Raw genomic sequence first — 20,148 nt, 5'->3', positions numbered from 1 at the left:
ACAGGAAAAGAAATGGAAATTTCATGCATCTCACTGTAAAAATCGTTTGAGGAAAGTGGTTAAGCACCTAAGGAAAGCCCATATTAAGAAGCTGAAGGCAGAGGGGTCGGGAATCAATATTCAGATCCAGAAGTAAAGGAAGGCTTTCAATTTTGTTTTTTGCAGAGGTCAGTAGTTGTGTGAGGACACACAACAAGATGAGGTTAGGGGGATGTTGGTCATCACAATTATCCTTTTTTTAACCTTATCCTTGCCCTAACTATGCTACCTAAACCTTTGTTTCACAACTAAATTAAAACCTTCACACATGGTTCTTGGTCTCTTTTTGTGATTTTATTGGATATGGATTATAAGGGCTTATTTGTTACTAAAAAGGTTGAATAGGCTTGATTTCCTTTGTAACTTATCTTTTCATATTTCCTTAAGGCATAGTGAGTAAATGTCATTAATCAAAATTGGAGTTCGGTTGGTGTAGGATTTGTACTTGAAATTGTATTGCACGTCATTCCTGTACCAGGCGGATAGCTGGCCCATTCATTTCAAATTGACTCCAAAAAATATAAACTTGTTAAGGAATGGTGCGCACCTTTCACCGAGGGTTTGTTCCACTTTCTGCATTAGGTTAGGAGCATTATGGATGAGCTAAAGAGATGATTGGAGTGTTATGGATGGACTAAATATGGAGGTCGGTCACTGTTCATACTTGTTTTTCTGCTAAGTTTTCATCACAGTCGGGAGCAAATTTTTCATGTATAAAATAGGGATTCTAGGATAGGACAAGCTAGTGATACTTTGAAGGATTTTTTATACACTTCCATTGTAATTTTGTAATCTTGTATTTCTCTATCTCTCTGGGCTGGATATACATTTTTATAATGTGTATTTGCGTAAGACTTTGAATAAAAGAAGGGGTTGATTCCAATTTCATATTCTCATTCCTGTCATTATTTGTAATGTTTTTTTCACGTAGTTGATATAAGTTTTCAGAGAGGGCAACGAGCTAGTTGGCTAGGGCCCAGCCAACCCATCTTGTTCTCCCTATATTTCGTAAGTTGTTTAGATCTAGTTATGCCAGTGTGAACAAGGTGATTTTTTTTACATGCTTGAGCTTGTAGATTTTATGAAACCCTTGTGAATGTTTTGTGCATGATATAAGATTTGAGGATTCTCCATGTGATTGAGTTAATTTCCATTTCTAGCTTTAGTATTTCTTTACGTTCTTGAAACTATTGCATTGTTTTTTCCTTTTTTATGAGAAATGATTTCTAATTTCATTCTACAAGATTGGTTAAGGCTATGAGTTTTAAGTTGAAATCCTCTTCCTTCCAGCATATGTGTGCCTTATATGAACACAAAATTCAGCAATATAATAACAACTACGTATGTAAAGATTAAACTATAAAAATTTTGTATATGAATGCAACTTGAACATTATTGATTACTGGGATCATTTATGGTGCCTTTTCAAGATTAACAATTTTGTGGAATTTATCTTTCAATGCAGAGTTTATCTATTATTGTGAATGAGATATAAAAAGGTTAAGTTCTAACTTTTGTATAGGCACTCTCATTTACAGCACAAGTGTGTTCCCTTTTCTACCGTTGCAAGATTTCCCTTCCAACTTTTACAGTCATTTTCATTGAGTGTTTTTTTTGGATTTGGAGTCTTTTTATTAAAGGTCAAGCTTAAGTTTTTCCTCTTTGTTTTCATTTATTTCCGACTATAACATATTCATATTCAAGTGAAGGGTAATTGGAACAAGATTGTCCTATTGTAGGAACAGTGTGTTCTATTGTAAGAAAAATGAGTTCTTAGTATAGGAACATAATGTTCCTATGCAAGAACATAACATTCCAGTACAAGAACAAAGCATTCTTGTACCAGAACATAGTATCGCAGTGCAGGAATGAGATTTGTTTCGGTACAGACACATGGTTTCTCTGGTACAGGAATGAGATATCTTTAGTAAAGGACACAAATTTATAAGTGTAATAGAATATCATTCCTTCTGTTCTTTTTAAAGCATTGGAGTTTTTATTACAAGAAAATATTTCATTTTCCAACATTATTTTCAAATTGATTGCAAGGCATGCTTTAATTTTTTTGTCAAGGTTTCTTTTCAAGTATTTTCTTGAATTGAATCCATTACCCAAAGTGGCTTGGTGTTGTTTTGCTAAAGGTTTTCTTTGCAATTTCATTTCCCGTTGATTCTGCAAAATTTAGTTAGAAGGTTAGAAGTGGGATTTATAGATGTTAAAGTAGAAGTCTTTAGCATTTCCTATGCTACTCCTCTAAACTTAAGTAACCCCGGGTTGAAAAATTAAGTTTTGAAGGATTTTACTAAACTGTAAATCCAACGCCCAACAAAACCATTTGGATTAGGAGCAGTGGGTAGTAGTGTAATGCCTTAACTTGTGTATCACACAAAGGTAAGTATGATAACTTTGGGTGAGAGAAAGCATGTGACCATGTAGAGATTCAAGTGCAATGCATGAAGGTTCTAACACATTGAGGGGAAAAGGAAGTGTGCCCCTTAGAAGCATGTAATAGTACGTAACTTGAAAGGAACACATGAGCGGATTGACATAAAAATCTAAAATGCAAAATTGTCCACAAATTAAAGTGATGAGTTAATCCAACAACACACATTCAACATGATTCATACAATTGCATACAAAATAGTTCATAAGAAAATGTGTAAGTTAAACAACATACATTGCTAAAGAAACCAGAATAGTCCAACTACAATAATGACATATCAATGATAGTGTGATGGCTCTGATATTATTATTATAAGTGAAAGTTCCATCCATACATACACCATTAACGACCACTAGCCCCAATAGTGGAACATTACAGTCAAGAACACCTGCTCCTCCAAAAACGTATACTCACTCTACGCTATGGAGAAGCTGTTAGCCTCCTGTTGCAACAGGGTTTCATCTTTCATGATTGACATTTTTACATGCCAAATATGTCATACTTTGCAAGCTGCAGTGTTCCATATTTCCAGAAAAGACCAAAGAAGAAAGCCATGAAGTGTGCTAGTTCAAAGGCACTGTTGTATTCCAATTTTTGATGAGTTGTTCCAGTTTTGAAGAGTTTTTTAAGGGAGGTCCAAACAGTCTAACCTTGGTCTCCCTAGGTTTCAATTTCCTGTTTTAGAATGTAGAGAATTCATTTGACCAAACAGTTTAATCTTGGCATATCTGTAGATAGGTAGAGAATCAAAGGGACCCAACTGCTTAATCTGGGCCCTGGCAGAAATAAGTGTAGATTTAGATAGGAAACATTCAAAGAAAAATTGTAAATCTGGGTCTGCAAGTCTAAGTGCACCCAAATCGAAAGAAGAAAAAAATGTTATGTGAGTAGGTTGGGTAGGTAGCTGTGAGGTTGCAGAATGATGATTTATGATCAATCTTGTGTTACAAAGTGTTTTATCTCTTCAGATCACAGTTGCAGACAGTTTTTCATCTGCAGGAGCTCAAGCTGGACATCACTAAATTCCCCTTCTTCTAAATTCCCCAAGTCACTTACTAATTTCCCAAAGAGGTCAAGATCTGCTTGGTTCCTCTTAGTTCATCATCTTCCATGTCATTTGCCTTAGTGGAGATCTGCTTCGCTCAAGGATTTCATTTCTTTACAAATTCTTTTCCCAAAAATTAGCCTAAGGTCCCTTACCTTAGCGCTTGCTTATCATTTCCATATTAACTACTAACTCTACTATATAACTCCCTATCAGTTTTCCCCCTTCCCCTATTAAACTATGTATATAAAACTCCCCTATGTAAATATCCCCTCCCTGGCAATATAGCCATTTCTCTTCTAAGTCCGGGGAAAAATAGTCCATCTGGGGCTATTTTTAGCCCATCCGAGTCATAGCAGGGATTAATCTGACACCTGGCCAGATTAATAACCTCTTCCCTAGCCCTAAAACCTTAAAAAACCCATGTTTTACCCCTTATACTAAAGTCCCGAGCGCAAAAACATTAACCCGCCCTCATTAAACCCTATAACCCGCTTTTCCTAAGTCTAAAAACCCCTGCCACGCTACATTTAAATCAGAATATTCCCGCGGATATCCCCGCCCACTAACCCGCCGTCGCCCCGTCCTTCCCACCAGCCGTCTAATCGTCCTGTGCCTAGATCTACGGTGGGCGGGCCTTCCTGTCCCCCGACACACCCGAAGGTTTGCGTTCGGGAGATGGGCGGTATTGCCGCCGTACTCCCGCCACGCGTCACCTTCTGGGCTATGGCGGAGCCCCTCCCCAAAAAACTACCCAGGCGCTAAGGCGATGCGCCCAAAACCATTTACCACTTCTGCGCAATCACGTCACCTGCCTGCATCACCCCCCTGCTCAGTCACCACGACACGCCATCCGCCTGCGTGGCCCTCCTGCCACTGTACCGCCGAGTCACCGGCCACGTGTCCTGCCACATCATCAGACTTGCCGTACTGCCACGTCACCTCCATACGTGATGACGTCATCGCTGACGTCACCCGCCGTACAAAGTCCCGTCACGCTGATGTCATGCTGATGTCATCATCAATTTTGGCGCAAAGGGCGAAAACCACACTCCGGAGCCCCGGAATCAGTTTCTGAGGCAGTTTTTGATGATCGATTTGTGCCTAGCGCAAATTGCTCATCGCTGGATAAAATAGGCCTGAATGGGAAATCTTTAGGGAATCTTTTCATTATGCAGCCCCCAGCAAACCAGAAAGGCGCCGAATGACCCGTTTTCCTTCGCAAAGCATCCAGGAAGGAGCCGAAGACAGTTTTAAGAAAGACAGAGCTGGACAACGGCCATTAAATGCTGATTTAATGCATAGAACATCAGAAACAGCCTCCCAATTTATTTTCAAAGAGTATCAGAGGAAGAAGAAGAGCCAAAGAGTATCAGTCAAGATTTTTTAGGGGCTCGAAGCACCTGAACATTGATGAGCCCCCCAGAAAGTCAAATCAAGAGGTGTAAGCCCATCCTTGCCCTCAAATCACAGTTAAAGCTTTAAATGCAGACAGACAGCAAAGAAGTCGAAACCCATACACATTTATTACAGAAAACACTGCACCAAGCCACAGAGGACTACATCATTTACTCAGTTTTGATACAGCAGCCCTCAGCGCAACCCGAGATATTTTTATGCATTTATTTCTGGATAGGATTAGGTTAAGTAATCATCTTTCTTTCAGACCTGTTTAGGTCAAGTTGTAATAAAAGCAGTTGTAGAGAGTTTTTCCCTATATATATCGCTCTCTACATTGTTTCAAGAGGTTGATTAATTGAGAGTTTTCACTAGAGACTCGCATTGTATTCCTGAGTATTTCTGTAACCAAAGATTACTGAAAGCTTGGAGAGAAAACTGCCTGTTGTTAATGAATGTTTTGAAGATATGAAGATGGAATTCTTGTGCTGCAGCCTGAAACAATAAGTGCATCTTACCTCTGTTTTATTGTTCACCACTATCTAAATAGCAGAAAGAAAGAATAGCTTAGAATTTGTTTAAGTACACTCTATGCTCAGTTTCTGCTATTTCCTTATGTTTTCCTCTGAATGAATTGGTTATGAATATGAATTCCTCCTGGCTCATATTTACCCCGATTCACCTGTGTTTGCCAATTATCTAGGGATTCTTAAGTGCCCCTAGGTAGAGCTCTGTTACCTCCATCTGTTAAGCTGATTGAGAGATTCTTAACTGCCTCTCATTACTTAGCATTCATTCCATCATTTAAACCTGAAACATTGTTTCATGCGCAGCTATCTTGCTCCACCTTCCCTTATTGTGACCAAGGAAATGCACCAGCAGTCCTCCTCCTCGACTCCACGCCCAATGGTTTGAAACCCTCAGACTATGCTCTGCCTCTCTACCTGAAACATCAATTTTCCCACCAAAACAGAACAAAAAACCCCTGAACCCAATAGCTAGCCTAAGATCATTTTCAACAAAGCTAAATCCCAAAGAGAGAGCCCTCTCTGACTGCAGGTGGGCTAGAACCTGCAGTCCAAAGTTGGTTTGTGGTTACCTCGGCCGTATCCTTTCCGGAGCTTAAGGACAACCTGAGTGATAACAGAAGCCAAGGCTCTTCACAATACTCCCAAGCCTTCTCTAAGCCTAATCCTAGCCAAAAGCTTGGCTCCCAAAAGCCCCATCTATGAGTTATGAGGTTCTATTTATAACAAAGGGTGGGGTGACCCTTGACATTCCGCTTTATGACTCTTTGACTACCCTCATGACTCTTCAACTTCCTTACAAGTAACTAATTACATAACATGATGACCTTTAACATTCCAATAATGAGACTTTGAATTTCACTTACAACATATTTACAAATAATATTACATTTTCCACATGTACCCGTGTAAGAAAAAATACGTTAGAGACAACCTAACAAGACAAAACACTATGATTCTGAAGTTTGGGGAAATAACAACTTGACAACCTCCACTTGGTGCTTCTTGGTCACATATTGATTCTAAGCTTAGTACTGTGCAATGGTGTCCCCAAACTTCTTGATGATGTCCTTTTTATAGCAAACTCTTGCCTCCATTACATCGGGTATATGGTCTTGGAAACTATATCCAACTCATTCTGAAGCATGTGCAGCATGGTGTTGACCATGACAGAACCACCAATGTACTTCTAAACGTTATGTGTGCTCAGCTCCAAGTCTTCCTTGGTGACCTCTCACCTTCGCTGCTCCATGTACTCATCGATCTCTAGCCAAACTTGGTTGTGGGGTTTAGCTTCGGTGAGGAAACTGATTGATGGGATCCCATGCATTCTCACCATGACATCCAAACTATTGTACAATAGTGCATATGAGGCCTGTATTGTTGAGAAATTGCAACAAAAAATTCCAGTTTAATTTTTCCTTCAATTAAACTGCGAATTAAAATCGAATTATATTCTCATAGCAACTTCTAAATAGTTAATTAAACTTAATTAACTTAATTAGCTTAGGAATTTCAAGTTGGAAGTATTTCTGTAGTCATGTATATTATCTCCCTAAATTTTAGGTGTTAAGCTTGAGTTTATTTGATTTATAATCAAATAACTCAGTTTGGCCGAGTTATGGTCAGTTAAACTAGTTCTAACTGTTGAAGGAACTAGTAGAGGTCCAGTAGTGAGTTGGTGCACTAGTGCATCCTCAATGCTATTCCAACTAACTAAATGTTCCCTCATGAGAAACTCATGCATGTCAGTTTAGAGAAAGACCTATTTGAGACTAGAGTGCAGGGAAAATGTACTATCAATTGTAGAATGATCTGAGTTGTACATGTCATGCATCAAATCAGATGAGGACCTAGTTTTAGATTTCATAGTTATGGAAGAAGGATTTCCCAATTAAATATGGATTGATCCTCACAAATTGTGCAAGGAAATAGGGGCTCAAAAAGAAGTATAAATTGGCTAAGTGTTGGTCAGTGCGGGCTTGTGAGGCAAAGAATTGATCATACTTGTGCAGAAATTGTTCTTGTGAGAAAAATATTTGTATTATCACTCAGATCTAAGATTAATGCAATAGATAGTCAAGGTTTTGAGTAGTGGCTTTCTCCAAAGAAACAATTTTGTTATGTGTCTTTGATTATCTTCCTCTTTTCAATTATTGTTTTCATTGATAATTGGTTTGCATTGTTTAAACAATACAGTAGATTCATGTCTTGTGTTTTAGTTGATTATATGAGTTGTGAATCTATAGGAAAATATACATGGTATCATAGCTAAAGACAGTATACTAGAGGAGATTTCAAATTTTTGAGTTTTGGGTTACATGTGAAATTTGAATTTGCAATACATACTTCAGGATTAGAAAATGGCTTTCTATGGGTTGAGGCTCGAGTATGCCTTGGAAGGCCACTGAAATTATATATCCTAGAAGGATGGGATGGAGGCTTAACTGGAGGATAATGGCCTCAAGGAATTCATTGAGAAAGACATTCCTAAGCTAGTAGCATTGGATGCACAAAATCTGGTTGAATGGAAGAAGTGTTTGGCGATGGTGAGGCAGATATTCCTTGAGGGAGCTCGAGACCACATTGTCTCGAGTCTCCATGGGAAGGAAACTCTGTATGCTATGTGGAAAGAATTGACAGACCTATTCTAGAATAGCAGTGAAAAAAGGAAGTTGGAATTGAAAGACAAACTTCTTAAAATCAAGATGGAGAAAAGCGAGGCCATTCCAAAATACTTGACCAAGTTTAGTCACAGTGATGATGAGCTTGGAAGTGTTGGAATAACTTTTTCTGAGGATGATATTGTGAGCCTAACTCTCCTAGGCCTTCCCAATAGTTGTAATAATTATCAGGACACTGTCAATTAGAAGGAAAAGCTGCAAGATTGGGAACGACTATGGTTAAATTCGATGCAGGAGGAGATTAGAAGGAACACTAGAGATGGCTCCTCATCAAAGACTGATGATGACGAAAATTGTGGCTTAGAGGGAAAGGAAAATAAATGGAAAAGGAAGGCATCCCATTCCAAATTGGATTCTTACCATGGAGGTAAGAATAAATACATGTCGAAATTTAAGTGCTTTCATTTTCATGAGCTGGGAGATTTTTCTACAAACTATCCTCTCAATAAGTCCAAGAAGAAGTCCTTAGAAGGAGTGATGGGTGAGGCATTGGCCTCACAATTTTAATTGGACTCTACTCTCATTGCATGCATGGTTTCATCAATCATGGGTAGTGTACGGTACCTTCACAATGGAGCTTCATTCCATATGAATAATGACAAGGAGTTGTTCAGTGACATGGAGGAGAAGGATCTCCAGATGCATATCAAGATCGGTGATGATGGGAGGTATAGTGATATTGGATTGGGCATGGACACTTTTAAGAGGGAGAAGGGTGCTCCTTTCACCTTGAGAGATGTTATGTATGTGCCCGGGTTGAAGAAGAACTTAGTATCAGCTTCCATGTTAGAGGATAGAGGCTATGATGTGGTCTTTAGCAAAGGAATGGCATTCCTTCAATACATAGCCACGGGTTAGGTAAAGAAAATAGGGCTTCGAGTCAAGAATATTGATAAGTTGGAGTTAGAGGATTTTGCTTCTTTGAGCACGAAAGCATAGAAGGTGCAGAGTCGAGATGTTAGAGAGTTGTGGCATAGGCGATTGGGTCACTTGCATCATGGGGAGTTGAAAATCATGCAGTAGATCTCTACTAGACTTCCCACAGGTACGCTAGAGCAAGTGGATACATGCAAGGGGTGTACTTTGGGAAAATACACCAACGATTCCTTTCATGATAGAGACAATCGAGCAGAGGCGATTACAAAGAGAGTACATTCAGATGTGTGTGGACCACTATTGATACCATCCACAACCAAACATGGGTATTATGTTATATTTGTTAACGACTTTTCTTGTAAATGTTGGATATTTTTCATGCAGAAGAAGGATCAAAATTTTACAAAATTTTGTGAATTTAAAGCATTGGTCGAGAAAGAGTCTGGAAATAAGGTTAAATATTTTAGCATTGATAATAGTGATGAGTATGTCCCCAATGAGTTTAAGAACTTATCTATAGCAAAAGGGATTAAACGAGAGTTGATGACACCCCATAACCCACAACAGAATCAGGTGGCCGAGAGGAAGAACAAAAGCTTTACAGAAGAAACATGGGGGATGTTGCATGATCAAGGCCTACCACTACACTTGTGGGCTAAGGCATGAAACAAAAATGTTTATTTGCATAACAAAAGCCTACATCAAATACTTGGGATGAAGACACCAGAGGAGGCTTTCTTCGGTAAGAGACGAGATGTTGGTCACTTCAGGATTTTTGGGTCATTAGTATATTACCATGTGACCAAAGATGCACATAAGAAGCTTGACCAACATGATGGCAGTGGCTCAGAGGGATGTTAGATTCGGTGACGAGAAGGTCATGCAAGTTTCCCTTGAGAGGGAGCTTCAGCTACATGCAGTTGAGGATATTTTAGCTCCTAAGGTTGAGGAGCCTTAGATTGATGTGGAGAAACCACATGCAGAGGATCTGAGAGTGGAGGCATCCACTCAGGAAGAGTCTTTCAGAGATGGGAAAAAGCACACTAGAGAGGTTGGCAAGTTATTGCATGATGAATTGGAGAATTTGGGAGCACCCACATCTCAGTGCAGGAAGAGGAGGTCACCTGAGAGGTACACTAGATACAGTGTTTGTGATGTGGTCCCAAGATTGAAGGAAAATTCAGTAGTGAGCTTCTAATGAATTTACAAGGTAAAGCACGTTGTATATGGTAGTTTGGAGAAGTATAAGGACAAGTTTGTGGCCCATGAATTTCCACAAGTAGAGGGGATTGACTATAATGAGACCTTTGCTCCTGTTGCAAGGTACACATCGATTAGATCCATATTGGCACTATCATCGTAGATGGGTTGGAAGATACATCAGATGGATGTAAAGAAAGCCTTCCTTAATGGCAAAATTGAGGAAGAGGTGTACGGAGAGAATCCTGAAGGTTTTGAGACCTTCACCGTGAGTTGCATGTGCGTTGGCTCAAGAGAGAATTGTACGGGTTGAAGCGAGAACCCTATGCTTGGTACACTAGGATCAATAGCTACTTCACTAGGTCGGGCTTCACTAAGAGTGAAGCAGATGAGAACCTGTACCACATAGTGTTGGAAGGTAAATTGTTGATAATTGTGTTATATGTCGATGATTTGATTTTGACATGTGATAATCAATTGATCAGGTTGTGCAAGGAGGATCTTACAAGAGAGTTTGAGATGAAGGACATGGGGCTCATGCATTATTTTATGGGCATGGAAGTATGGTAGGGTGATGGGGAATTGTTGTTGTCTCAGGGAAATTATGCCAATGAGATACTCAGGAGGTTTCACACGAAGAGTAGAAAACCCATGGAGACTTGTCTAACAGGTAACTGGAGGAAGGAGTATGCTAATTCAGGGGAAGTAGTGGAAGCTATTGTTTATAGGTAGCTTGTGGATTCACTCATGTATTTGGTGAACACACAACCAGATATGTGTTATTCAGTTAGCAAGCTTAGTCAAGCAACGGTTAGGCCTACCAAGCTATATTGGAAAGCGACAACGAAATCGTTAAGATACCTCAAGGGAAATACTCATTATGGATTGTGGTACAGACAGACAGAGGGAGTGAAGCTTCAAGGCTCCAAGGGTCCTCCTCTGGCCAATGACTATTCCTTGTATCCATGGAAAATACAACCTCACACAGTGGTCCTTGCAAATACCGTGGGGATCATACAGATTAAAGTCTTTGGTGCCAAACTTGAATTTGACTATCTCCTTAGCCTTAACATCCACATCCTTAAGCTCTTAATATCTTATAATCTGATCCGTAAATTAAGAGTAGGGCCATGGTGCTTTCTTCTTCCTATGCAATCCTATTGAAAACCCTATGGAGAGGTGATATGAGACCTCTTGAATGATCAAATTGTCAGTGGCATACCTTGGTAGAACATGTGAAGGCTTCTCTCTACCAAACATTCTGATGAAGGTGCCACCTAATGAGGCATACCAATCTGCAATGTTCACTGTCGCCTCCATTGCCTCTCGGGACATGCAAGGTGGATCTTGATCAAAGATGAGCTTGTGCAATAGGATGATAAAATGGTCAGTTATCTTTTCAATTACTTGTCGATAATTGCAGCAAGAAAGAAACTTGCAAAAAACATTGACGATAATTTCTTTTTGTGTCCATGTCTAGCTCATGCTAGGGAACTATTGTTGGGCATAGATTGTATCAAGTAAGTATGCGGACATGTAGAACCTTGCTTGATAATTATTGGGTGGATTCAGGGCATTAGTCACATGGATCTTCAACTGGTGAGCCAACAAATATAATCAGTTGAATGGCTTCCAAACATTCACCAACTGGTCCAGTACGACTACGCAACCTTTAGGAAAGATTTATGTGTTCTCTTGACAATATATATTGTAGGCAAAGATGATCAAGAATTCATAAGCCTTCCTCAAGGACATTGTCTTGTAAACATGATTGGGTGTTTATCTAAAATTTGATGACTCTTTCGCCTAGTGCTTGATGATATCTCTAGTGTTCGCAAAGCTATGGGTGGCATAGATAAATGACTCCATGCACTTCACCGAATTGGGTAAATGATACATATGTTGAAGTTTCTCCACCTAAAGGTGGCAAGCTCTATACCACTGGCACTGCTCAGTGTCATAGGTTTTTCATTTGTCTGTGAAAAAATCCAACATATAATGTCAACACATGGTAGGCAGGGAACCTGTAGGCAACCTTGTATAAGCATGACCGTTGGATGCTAAGGTAAACATGTTGGTCCTCTAAGTCTTCCTTAAATTCCTCTACAAAAATATCCTTGATTTGATGCCATTTTAATGTTGTGCCCTTTTCAATGAAAAACTAAGCGTCTACATAACCTGGTAGGTCAACTAATATATTCTCAATTGCTTCCCTAGTACTGCTGTCAATGGTTTCCTTTGATGCAGCTCTCTTGGATTCCATGTTAACTATAACTACTAGAGAGATGCTCAACAACTATTGTACCAGTGGGAAAGAGAAAACATTGATGGAAAGAAAATGTCAGCTTAAGAACCAAAGAAAATTCAAGACAAGACCAATAAAAAAGGTGGGTTCATGATGAGAAATATTGCGCAATTCTAGTTGATAGAGGTTACTGGTTGACTGTGGGAAATGCACATTTCACATTCCCTATAGTTAGTTGGGAAGCTTGGTGACTGGAATTGCATAATGCATAGTTCAGTCTTGGAACTGCGCCTGAAAGGATTCCTCCTGAAACTGTACAGTGCACAGTTGGAGCCAAGCCAAGATAGCCTTTGCGTTATTCTAGAAGCCAAGGCAATGGCCTTGAGCTCCAAAATTGTACAGTGCATGCAGTGAAGTGTGAGATCCAGGAAAGGGGAGCCTAAATCTACCAAAGGGTAGTGCAAAATCAAGCAGGTATAAAGGATGGTATTATGTTGAGGGTAGATCTAACTAAGTGATGGTTCATGCAAGTGAAAAAAGTGTAGGAATCAATCAAACTGAAGGAAAATGAAGCATGTGAAGGGATTTGCCACAACAATGACCATTTATGCAAAAAATGGGAAAACACATACAACACTTGGGTAAGATAGTCTAAAAATTGAAACAACACTTCTACAAGCTAAAAAAAAGTTAAAACACCAGAAGTAGTTCAAAGAAATAAGTGAAACAATACTCGCACAAGCTAAATAACAAAAAGCAACAAAAAAGCAGCAAAAGACTAGAAAAGAAAAACTCAGTTGGAAAAGTTACATCGATCACACTGAAGGTTCCTTGATCTCCTCAGGAATGCTATATCTCAAAGATTGAGTGTTCAAATGATCTCTAGCAACATTGATTAAATAGATTTGATCAATTTAGGGTTTATGACATGCATATCACAAATTAAGGAAAAAGAGTGACATGGCGGCAATTTCAAAAATAGTAAAAGTGCCTCCTTCAGGTTGCTAAAAATAGATCCCAATTTTTTAGGGATGTATTTTTCTTTTTTCTTTTCTTTTCAATTTTTAGGGAAAAAATTCCATGCATTGCTTGGAAAGATTGTGCAGTTCTGGGAAGAATCGAGCAAGTCTCTGGCTCATGCACTACACAATTTTTTAGCATAGCGGGTTTTGTGCAATTCTTGGGTTGAGTGGCTCTAGGCTGCCTCTCATGTTTGCATAATTTCCTAGGTTGGGGCTGGATGCCATCCAGTACTATGCATTTCCTGAGCTTAATGCTCACTAGTACGAAGGACTGTACAACTCCCAAGAGCAAGGCCATTTTCCCTCAAGAATTGTGTAGTTCTTTAAGGCAAGCCCCGAACTATTGAAAGACCAAGTCAAGAGATTGGCTTGTGGGTTAGAAAGAGAACTAAGTGAGAAAACACAAGCCAAGAATAAAAGAATAAATATCATTTAAAGCACAAGTACTTGGATCATTACAAGATGATTTTTTGGGGTTTAATGAAGAGTGGGAAAACTTTTGGAGGGTAGTTGTAGCCGCTACAACAGTATCCTAAATTCTGTGCATTTTAAAATTTTTGAGAAATTTAAAAAATGTTTCTTAGTATTTTTTTTGGAGGGGAGTAGTGAGTTTGACTAGATCAATTACCCTTCGGTTATTTCTTTGTATGGGCTTATGTTGGTCATGTAGGGGTGGTCAAATCTCGATGCACAAGCTAAATAATATGTAGGGTAACTTTTTTTTTTTTTTCGTTTCTTGAGTTTAATTTTCATATGTTCTATCTAATTTTTAAGAGGAATTTGAATCTTGAGTCATACATTTCACAAAATAATCATATCATTATGATTCCTACTTAAATTTCCCTTTAAGAGAATTGGGTAGACAAATTTTAAGGGAAAATGCTTAAATTGATTATTAAATTAATGATGAGGTCTTCTAAAGTTTTAACGGAGGAATGGTGATGTCTGTCATATGTCATCATCATTAATTATTAAGTATACAAGGCCAACATTCATTCAACTACATATATTAATTTAATTAATTCCCTACCCCTGCTACCTCTTCTTCTATGATATTGGGCATCCTCAGAAAAAAAATTGAGTTTATATGCCCCAAAATCCTGTGGTCATGGTAAGGAAGTTGAAAGACATTGCTCATTTAAGGTATTATGCTTTTTGTTAAAAGCGATATTTGTTTTTTTTTCTTTTATTTGTGGTTTCACAGTATATTTCCTTGTAGGACTTGAAGATTTTCTTGTCCTTGACAATGGAAAATAGTTGCACCTTACTCTCAACCTCTCTTCAGAAAATATTTGAAGTTCTACTCTTATTCTATTAGACACGCATATTTCTCTCAATTAACTTCAGCTAAGATAATATAATCTTATTTTTCTTTGATGGAAGGATGTGGTATTCAATCCAAGCAACAAAATCTATTTTCCAAAATTGATATACAAATCAAATTGGTACATGGAAACTCTACAAGCATAGTCACCAACTTCTATGTAATTAAATTCACCTTATTTCTACTAAATTCTATCAATTAGAACTAGCTTGGCTCATTATGAAGGTATAACTTTTTATAACATGTTATGTTTGTTGTTATGGTTTTCTGCAACTATCATCTCAAGGTCCCAAACACGATGAAATAGACTTTGAATTTTTGGGCAACCTGTCTGGAGATCCTTATATTTTGCACACTAATGTCTTTGCTCAAGGCCTTGGTGGGCGTGAGCAACAATTTTACTTGTGGTTCGACCCAACCTTGGATTTCCACACTTACTTTGTGATCTGGACATCGAACCAAATTATGTATGTATTCTAAGCACTCTTTGCATTCATTCTTCCAAAATACTATAATACAATACAATGACCTCTCAAGCTAACATTACCACATTCATGTAACTTCTCGTTCAATTTTTTTGTAGGTCGAAATCTTGATGTTCATTGTTGATATTTTTATAGTCCTCTTGGCTAATTTAATTTAAAAATCAAGTTACATTAATTAAACCTAATTCAGTGTTCATTTGGATCCACCTCATCAATCCACTCTCAACTCAGGATGGCATTCTTTGGAAAAACTATAAATGATCTGGGCTTATGTAGAAACACAAAAAATATAGATATACAAGAAAAACACAGAGATGCAATAGAAATAAAACTTCATTTGATTAATATCAAAGAAATAAAATATGCTTACATATAAAATGGAAATAAACTAGCTCGGGCGATGGTAGCTTATCTCTCAGAAGATATGTGGCATTTACATGCCTCTGAACTATATTACAATGAGGCTCAAGGGCCTTTTTATTATTGAACAATAAGGGGATAACCTAAACAACCAAAGCCCTAACCCCAAGAGATGAAATTTCAAGATTTTGTGGGCCCCATTGGGGTTAGTTGGGCACCCAACTTCTCGGGGTCATAACTTGGTCATATGATCTTCATTTGGCACATACGATACCTCATTGGAAATATCTCTCTAATTACCATAGAATTTGCATCAAGCCCTTTCCTATGGAGATATCCCCACTCAGGACCTCAAAAAAATGTCATTTAGGGGGTTAAAATAACCCTGGAAGTTCAGGACCCGAAAAATTGCTAAAAATACTAAATGTTGTTACAATTAAGGAAAAAGAAGAAACTAACTCAAGATCTAGGTGGAATAGGGGCGTGGCCACCAATATCCACATGGATCATTCCTTCCCCATTAGGAAGAGATGGTACCCATCGCATGAAGAGCCTCCGTGACTTGAGGAAAGTTTTGTTGAATGTGGTCCATGGTGATCCACTTGCCCAAGTGAAGGAGTTTGCTTGATTTGACAACTCAATATAGTGGGATCCTCTACTGGCGAGTATTTTTCATCCATGTGTCCATGATCTTGTCAGTTGTGACCTGCTCAATTCAACTTGGGTTGAGCTATGTTGGTGTAAAGTGCTCCGCGACATCAGATGTGATGAAGGAAAGTATGGTCGCAACTGGTCCACATTGAATACTAGGTGTAGACCAAGCAACAATAGAATGTTGAGCTCGAAGGAAATGTCCCCTATAGCCTTGGTGATGGCGTACGACCCATATCGGAGTAGGCGAAGCTTGTAGTGGGGCCCAATGACGTGATATTTATGCAAATGTAGCCAAAATTTGTCGCCCACATAGAACTTTATGGCACTCAATGCTCATCATTACACTACTTGTACTTACAATTGGCTCTGTTCAATATGTGACAGACCTGCTGGCAAATGTGCTAAATGTTCTCAATGAAGTTGTTAGCCCAATCAACTTCGGACTGGACATGAGGTAAATCTGCTTGAGTAGCTACAAATGGTATGGCCACATCAATGGTACATAGTGGTTGGAATCCCAGCCCCACCTGAAAAGGGTTGTGGCTAGTGGACCTATGGAGACCTTTGTTGTAGTTGTGATTGAAATAGGGGAAGCTTTTATCCCATGAGCATGGATCCTTCAAGTTGTACATATGCAAAATGTGCATGATCATCCTGTTGATGATCTCCTTTTGGCCAAAAGTTTAGGGGTTGAAGGTTGTGGAATTAGTGAGCTTGGTATCTAGCATCGACCAGAGGCTTGCCCAAAATTTATGTTATCCTGGTCTGAGATAATGGAATCTAGGATCCAAAAATGTACCAACACTTGTTCAAATAAGAGCTTAGTTGTTGGGTCCTTATAATACTAGTGACTACCCCATTACTATTGTAGTTATAACCCTCATTTATATTGTTGTGCCCCCATTGCCCCCATATTGTTATTAATGTGCCCATAGAATCCTTCTATTGTTATTTTTGTGGCTTTATATTATTATTGTTAGCTCGACTGGATTATATTGTGACTCCTTAGACTCCTATATATAGAAAGGAGGTTTTGTCATTTGAATCATCGAAGAATTGTTCATTTATGTAATGTAAAGGAGGTTTCCCCCTCGAAGAGGCTGAATTCTAAGGTGTTGATCTATCTTTTCTATCTTTTCTTGAGCTGGTTTCATAACATTTGGTATCAAAGCTTTGGATTCTAGGGTTTCGCTGCTCCAAATAGGTCATCATGGAATTTTTGCTATAAATTTTTTTCTGTGACGTTTCAGAAGTCGCACGAAAAACCCATTTGAGAAGAAATCACACTGAACTTTGGGTCCGAATTTCAGAGATTTTCGCACAATATATTCGGAGATATGATCTGAGGAAGTTGGTCTTTTTGCAGACTCCTGAATTACATTCAAAACAGGTGACCTGGGGAAAATCGTCATAACTTTCTCTCTGAGGATCGGATTGAAATTTCATAAGAAGGTATAGAAATAGGACATACTGTAGTTTCTTGTATGTATTTTTCAGATCCATAGGTTGAAACAATGACTCGTGGCACGTCGTAAAAGTTTGCTCTACTGAACTAGTCTATAAGCAAGTCACTGTGGGAGATTTCGTATAACTCTTCCTTGGAGAAACCAATTTGGGTCAGACTTGTGGCATTGGAAAGAGGACTCAGAAGGCTACTATAGGTCAAAATTTCAGAACTTGATGATCCGAAATTACAGAGATACATCAGATTCAATATCAGGCTTCTACAAAGTGAAAAAAGGTGTGTAGTTTTTTTTAAATTTTTGCATAAGCTTGGTTTGAAGGAATTCAAAGGGCATAGTAAAGCATTATTATCGGTAACTGATGCCCCAAGGAAAGAAAATTCAAACACCTAGTAAGGAACCTGAAATCTCTAGCATGACTCATGAAGAAGAGGAAGAAATGCTACATGATATATCAAAATTACAAGAACAAGTGCAACAAATGTCACGCTCACAAAAGCTAACAGAAGCTAAGATAAATGGCGTGGAATCTAAGATAAATGGCATGGAATCTAAGATAAAGGGCATGGAAGCTAAGATGGATGATTTGAAGACAAATTTGAGGACAGATTTGAAGATAGACATGGCAGATTTGAAGACAGATTTGACAAATTTTCTACAAGAAATACTTACTAATGGTGAAAAGGTTGTAAAGGAAACTCATGATGTGAACAAAAGAAATGTTAATCATGATTCCATAGACTCTAATGTTGGATCGAAGACTCACCATATTCCAAAAATCGATATGAGGAAGTTTGATGGCAAGGATCCCGCCACATGGATATTACAGATGGAGCAATTCTTCGATCTCAATAATGTGCAAAAAACACAAAAGGTACGTATGGCAACTTTATATTTGGAACCAAATCAGTTTGTATGGTATCAATGGCTTTGCTCTCATAAAAAATTTATCACGGGCAATTTTTACGGAAGAATTGATAGCACATTATGAGGATACAAAAAGCAACACTTTTTTTAGCCAATTGATAAGTCTCAAACAAAAGGGTTCAATAATGGAGCACATTGAGGAGTTCCAAAAATTGAACATAAGGGTAAAAGATATTCCAGAGGAGCATAGGATTGATGTGTTCATAGGGTCTTTAAAGGATAATATCCAACATGATGTTCGCCTTTGGGAACCTGATTCATTAGAGAAGGCATTCAGGTTAGCAAGAAAAATGGAAAGAAAAATTATGGCAACAGGAAGCATACCACTCACAACTATAAAGATGGAAGTGTTGTTGCCCCTAGTCTTCCACAACCTATAAGGTTGACACCACAAAAATTGGAAGAAAAAAGAGCAAAAGGGCTTTGTTACAGTTGTGATAGCAAATACACTAAAGGTCATAAGTGTGCTGAGAAGAAATTATTCTACATAGATTGTGAAGAGGAAGAAGAAAAGGAGCAAGAAAGGTCAAAAGAAGAGGATATACTCCAGGAACAAAGCCTAGATGAAGAACAAATAAATCCGACCATATCTTGTAATGCATTGGCAGGAATTACCACTCCTCAAACCATCAAGATAGAAGGACAAATCAAGAAGAAAAAGGTAATAGTGTTGATTGATTCAGGAAGCACCCACAATTTTATTCATTGTAGGGTAGCAAAAGAATTGAATTGCTTCCTATATCCAGCACCAGAGTGTCAAGTGATGATTGCAAATGGAGGAACAATAAATTGCTCTGGAAAGTGCCATAATATCAAGCTATCCATGGGAGAATATGTATTGACTAGCCCAATGCTTTCCATTCCAATGGGAGGTGTTGATGTTGTACTAGGAGTCCAATGGCTACAATCCTTGGGTACAATAGCTTTTAATTTTCAAGAACTTTTCATCAAATTTTCTACGGAGGAAAGGAAGTTGAATTAAGGGGTATTGCAGGGAAACCAGGAAAGATAATCAGCTCTAATGGATGACAAAGCTTCTAAAAAAGGAGCAAAGAGGTGTAATTGCACAATTATGTTCGCTAGATGTTTCCACATTAGAATCATCTATTTCTCCAGATCTCCAAAAAGTCTTGGACAATCATTCCAAGGTATTTGAGACTCCCAAAGGTCTCCCACCTATGCGTGATCATGATCATGCTATTCATCTGATTCCAGGAAGTGTTCCTCCAAACATCAGGCCGTACAGATATCCCTATGTCCAAAAAAGTGAAATTGAACGTATGGTTGCAGAAATGCTAGAGGCTGGTATAATTCAACCGAGTCAAAGTTCTTTCTCTGCTCCAGTAGTATTGGTGCACAAGAAGGATGGATCATGGCGCATGTGTCCGGATTATAGGGAGCTCAACAAGCTCACTATTAAAGATAAGTTCCCCATTCCTGTCATTGATGAATTACT

This window comes from Pinus tabuliformis, chromosome 3_1 (assembly GCF_031772625.1).
Source record: "Pinus tabuliformis cultivar Carrire ecotype Pingquan chromosome 3_1, CPIR1, whole genome shotgun sequence".
NCBI lineage: Eukaryota > Viridiplantae > Streptophyta > Pinopsida > Pinales > Pinaceae > Pinus > Pinus tabuliformis.
This window is presented reverse-complemented; position numbering follows the sequence as displayed.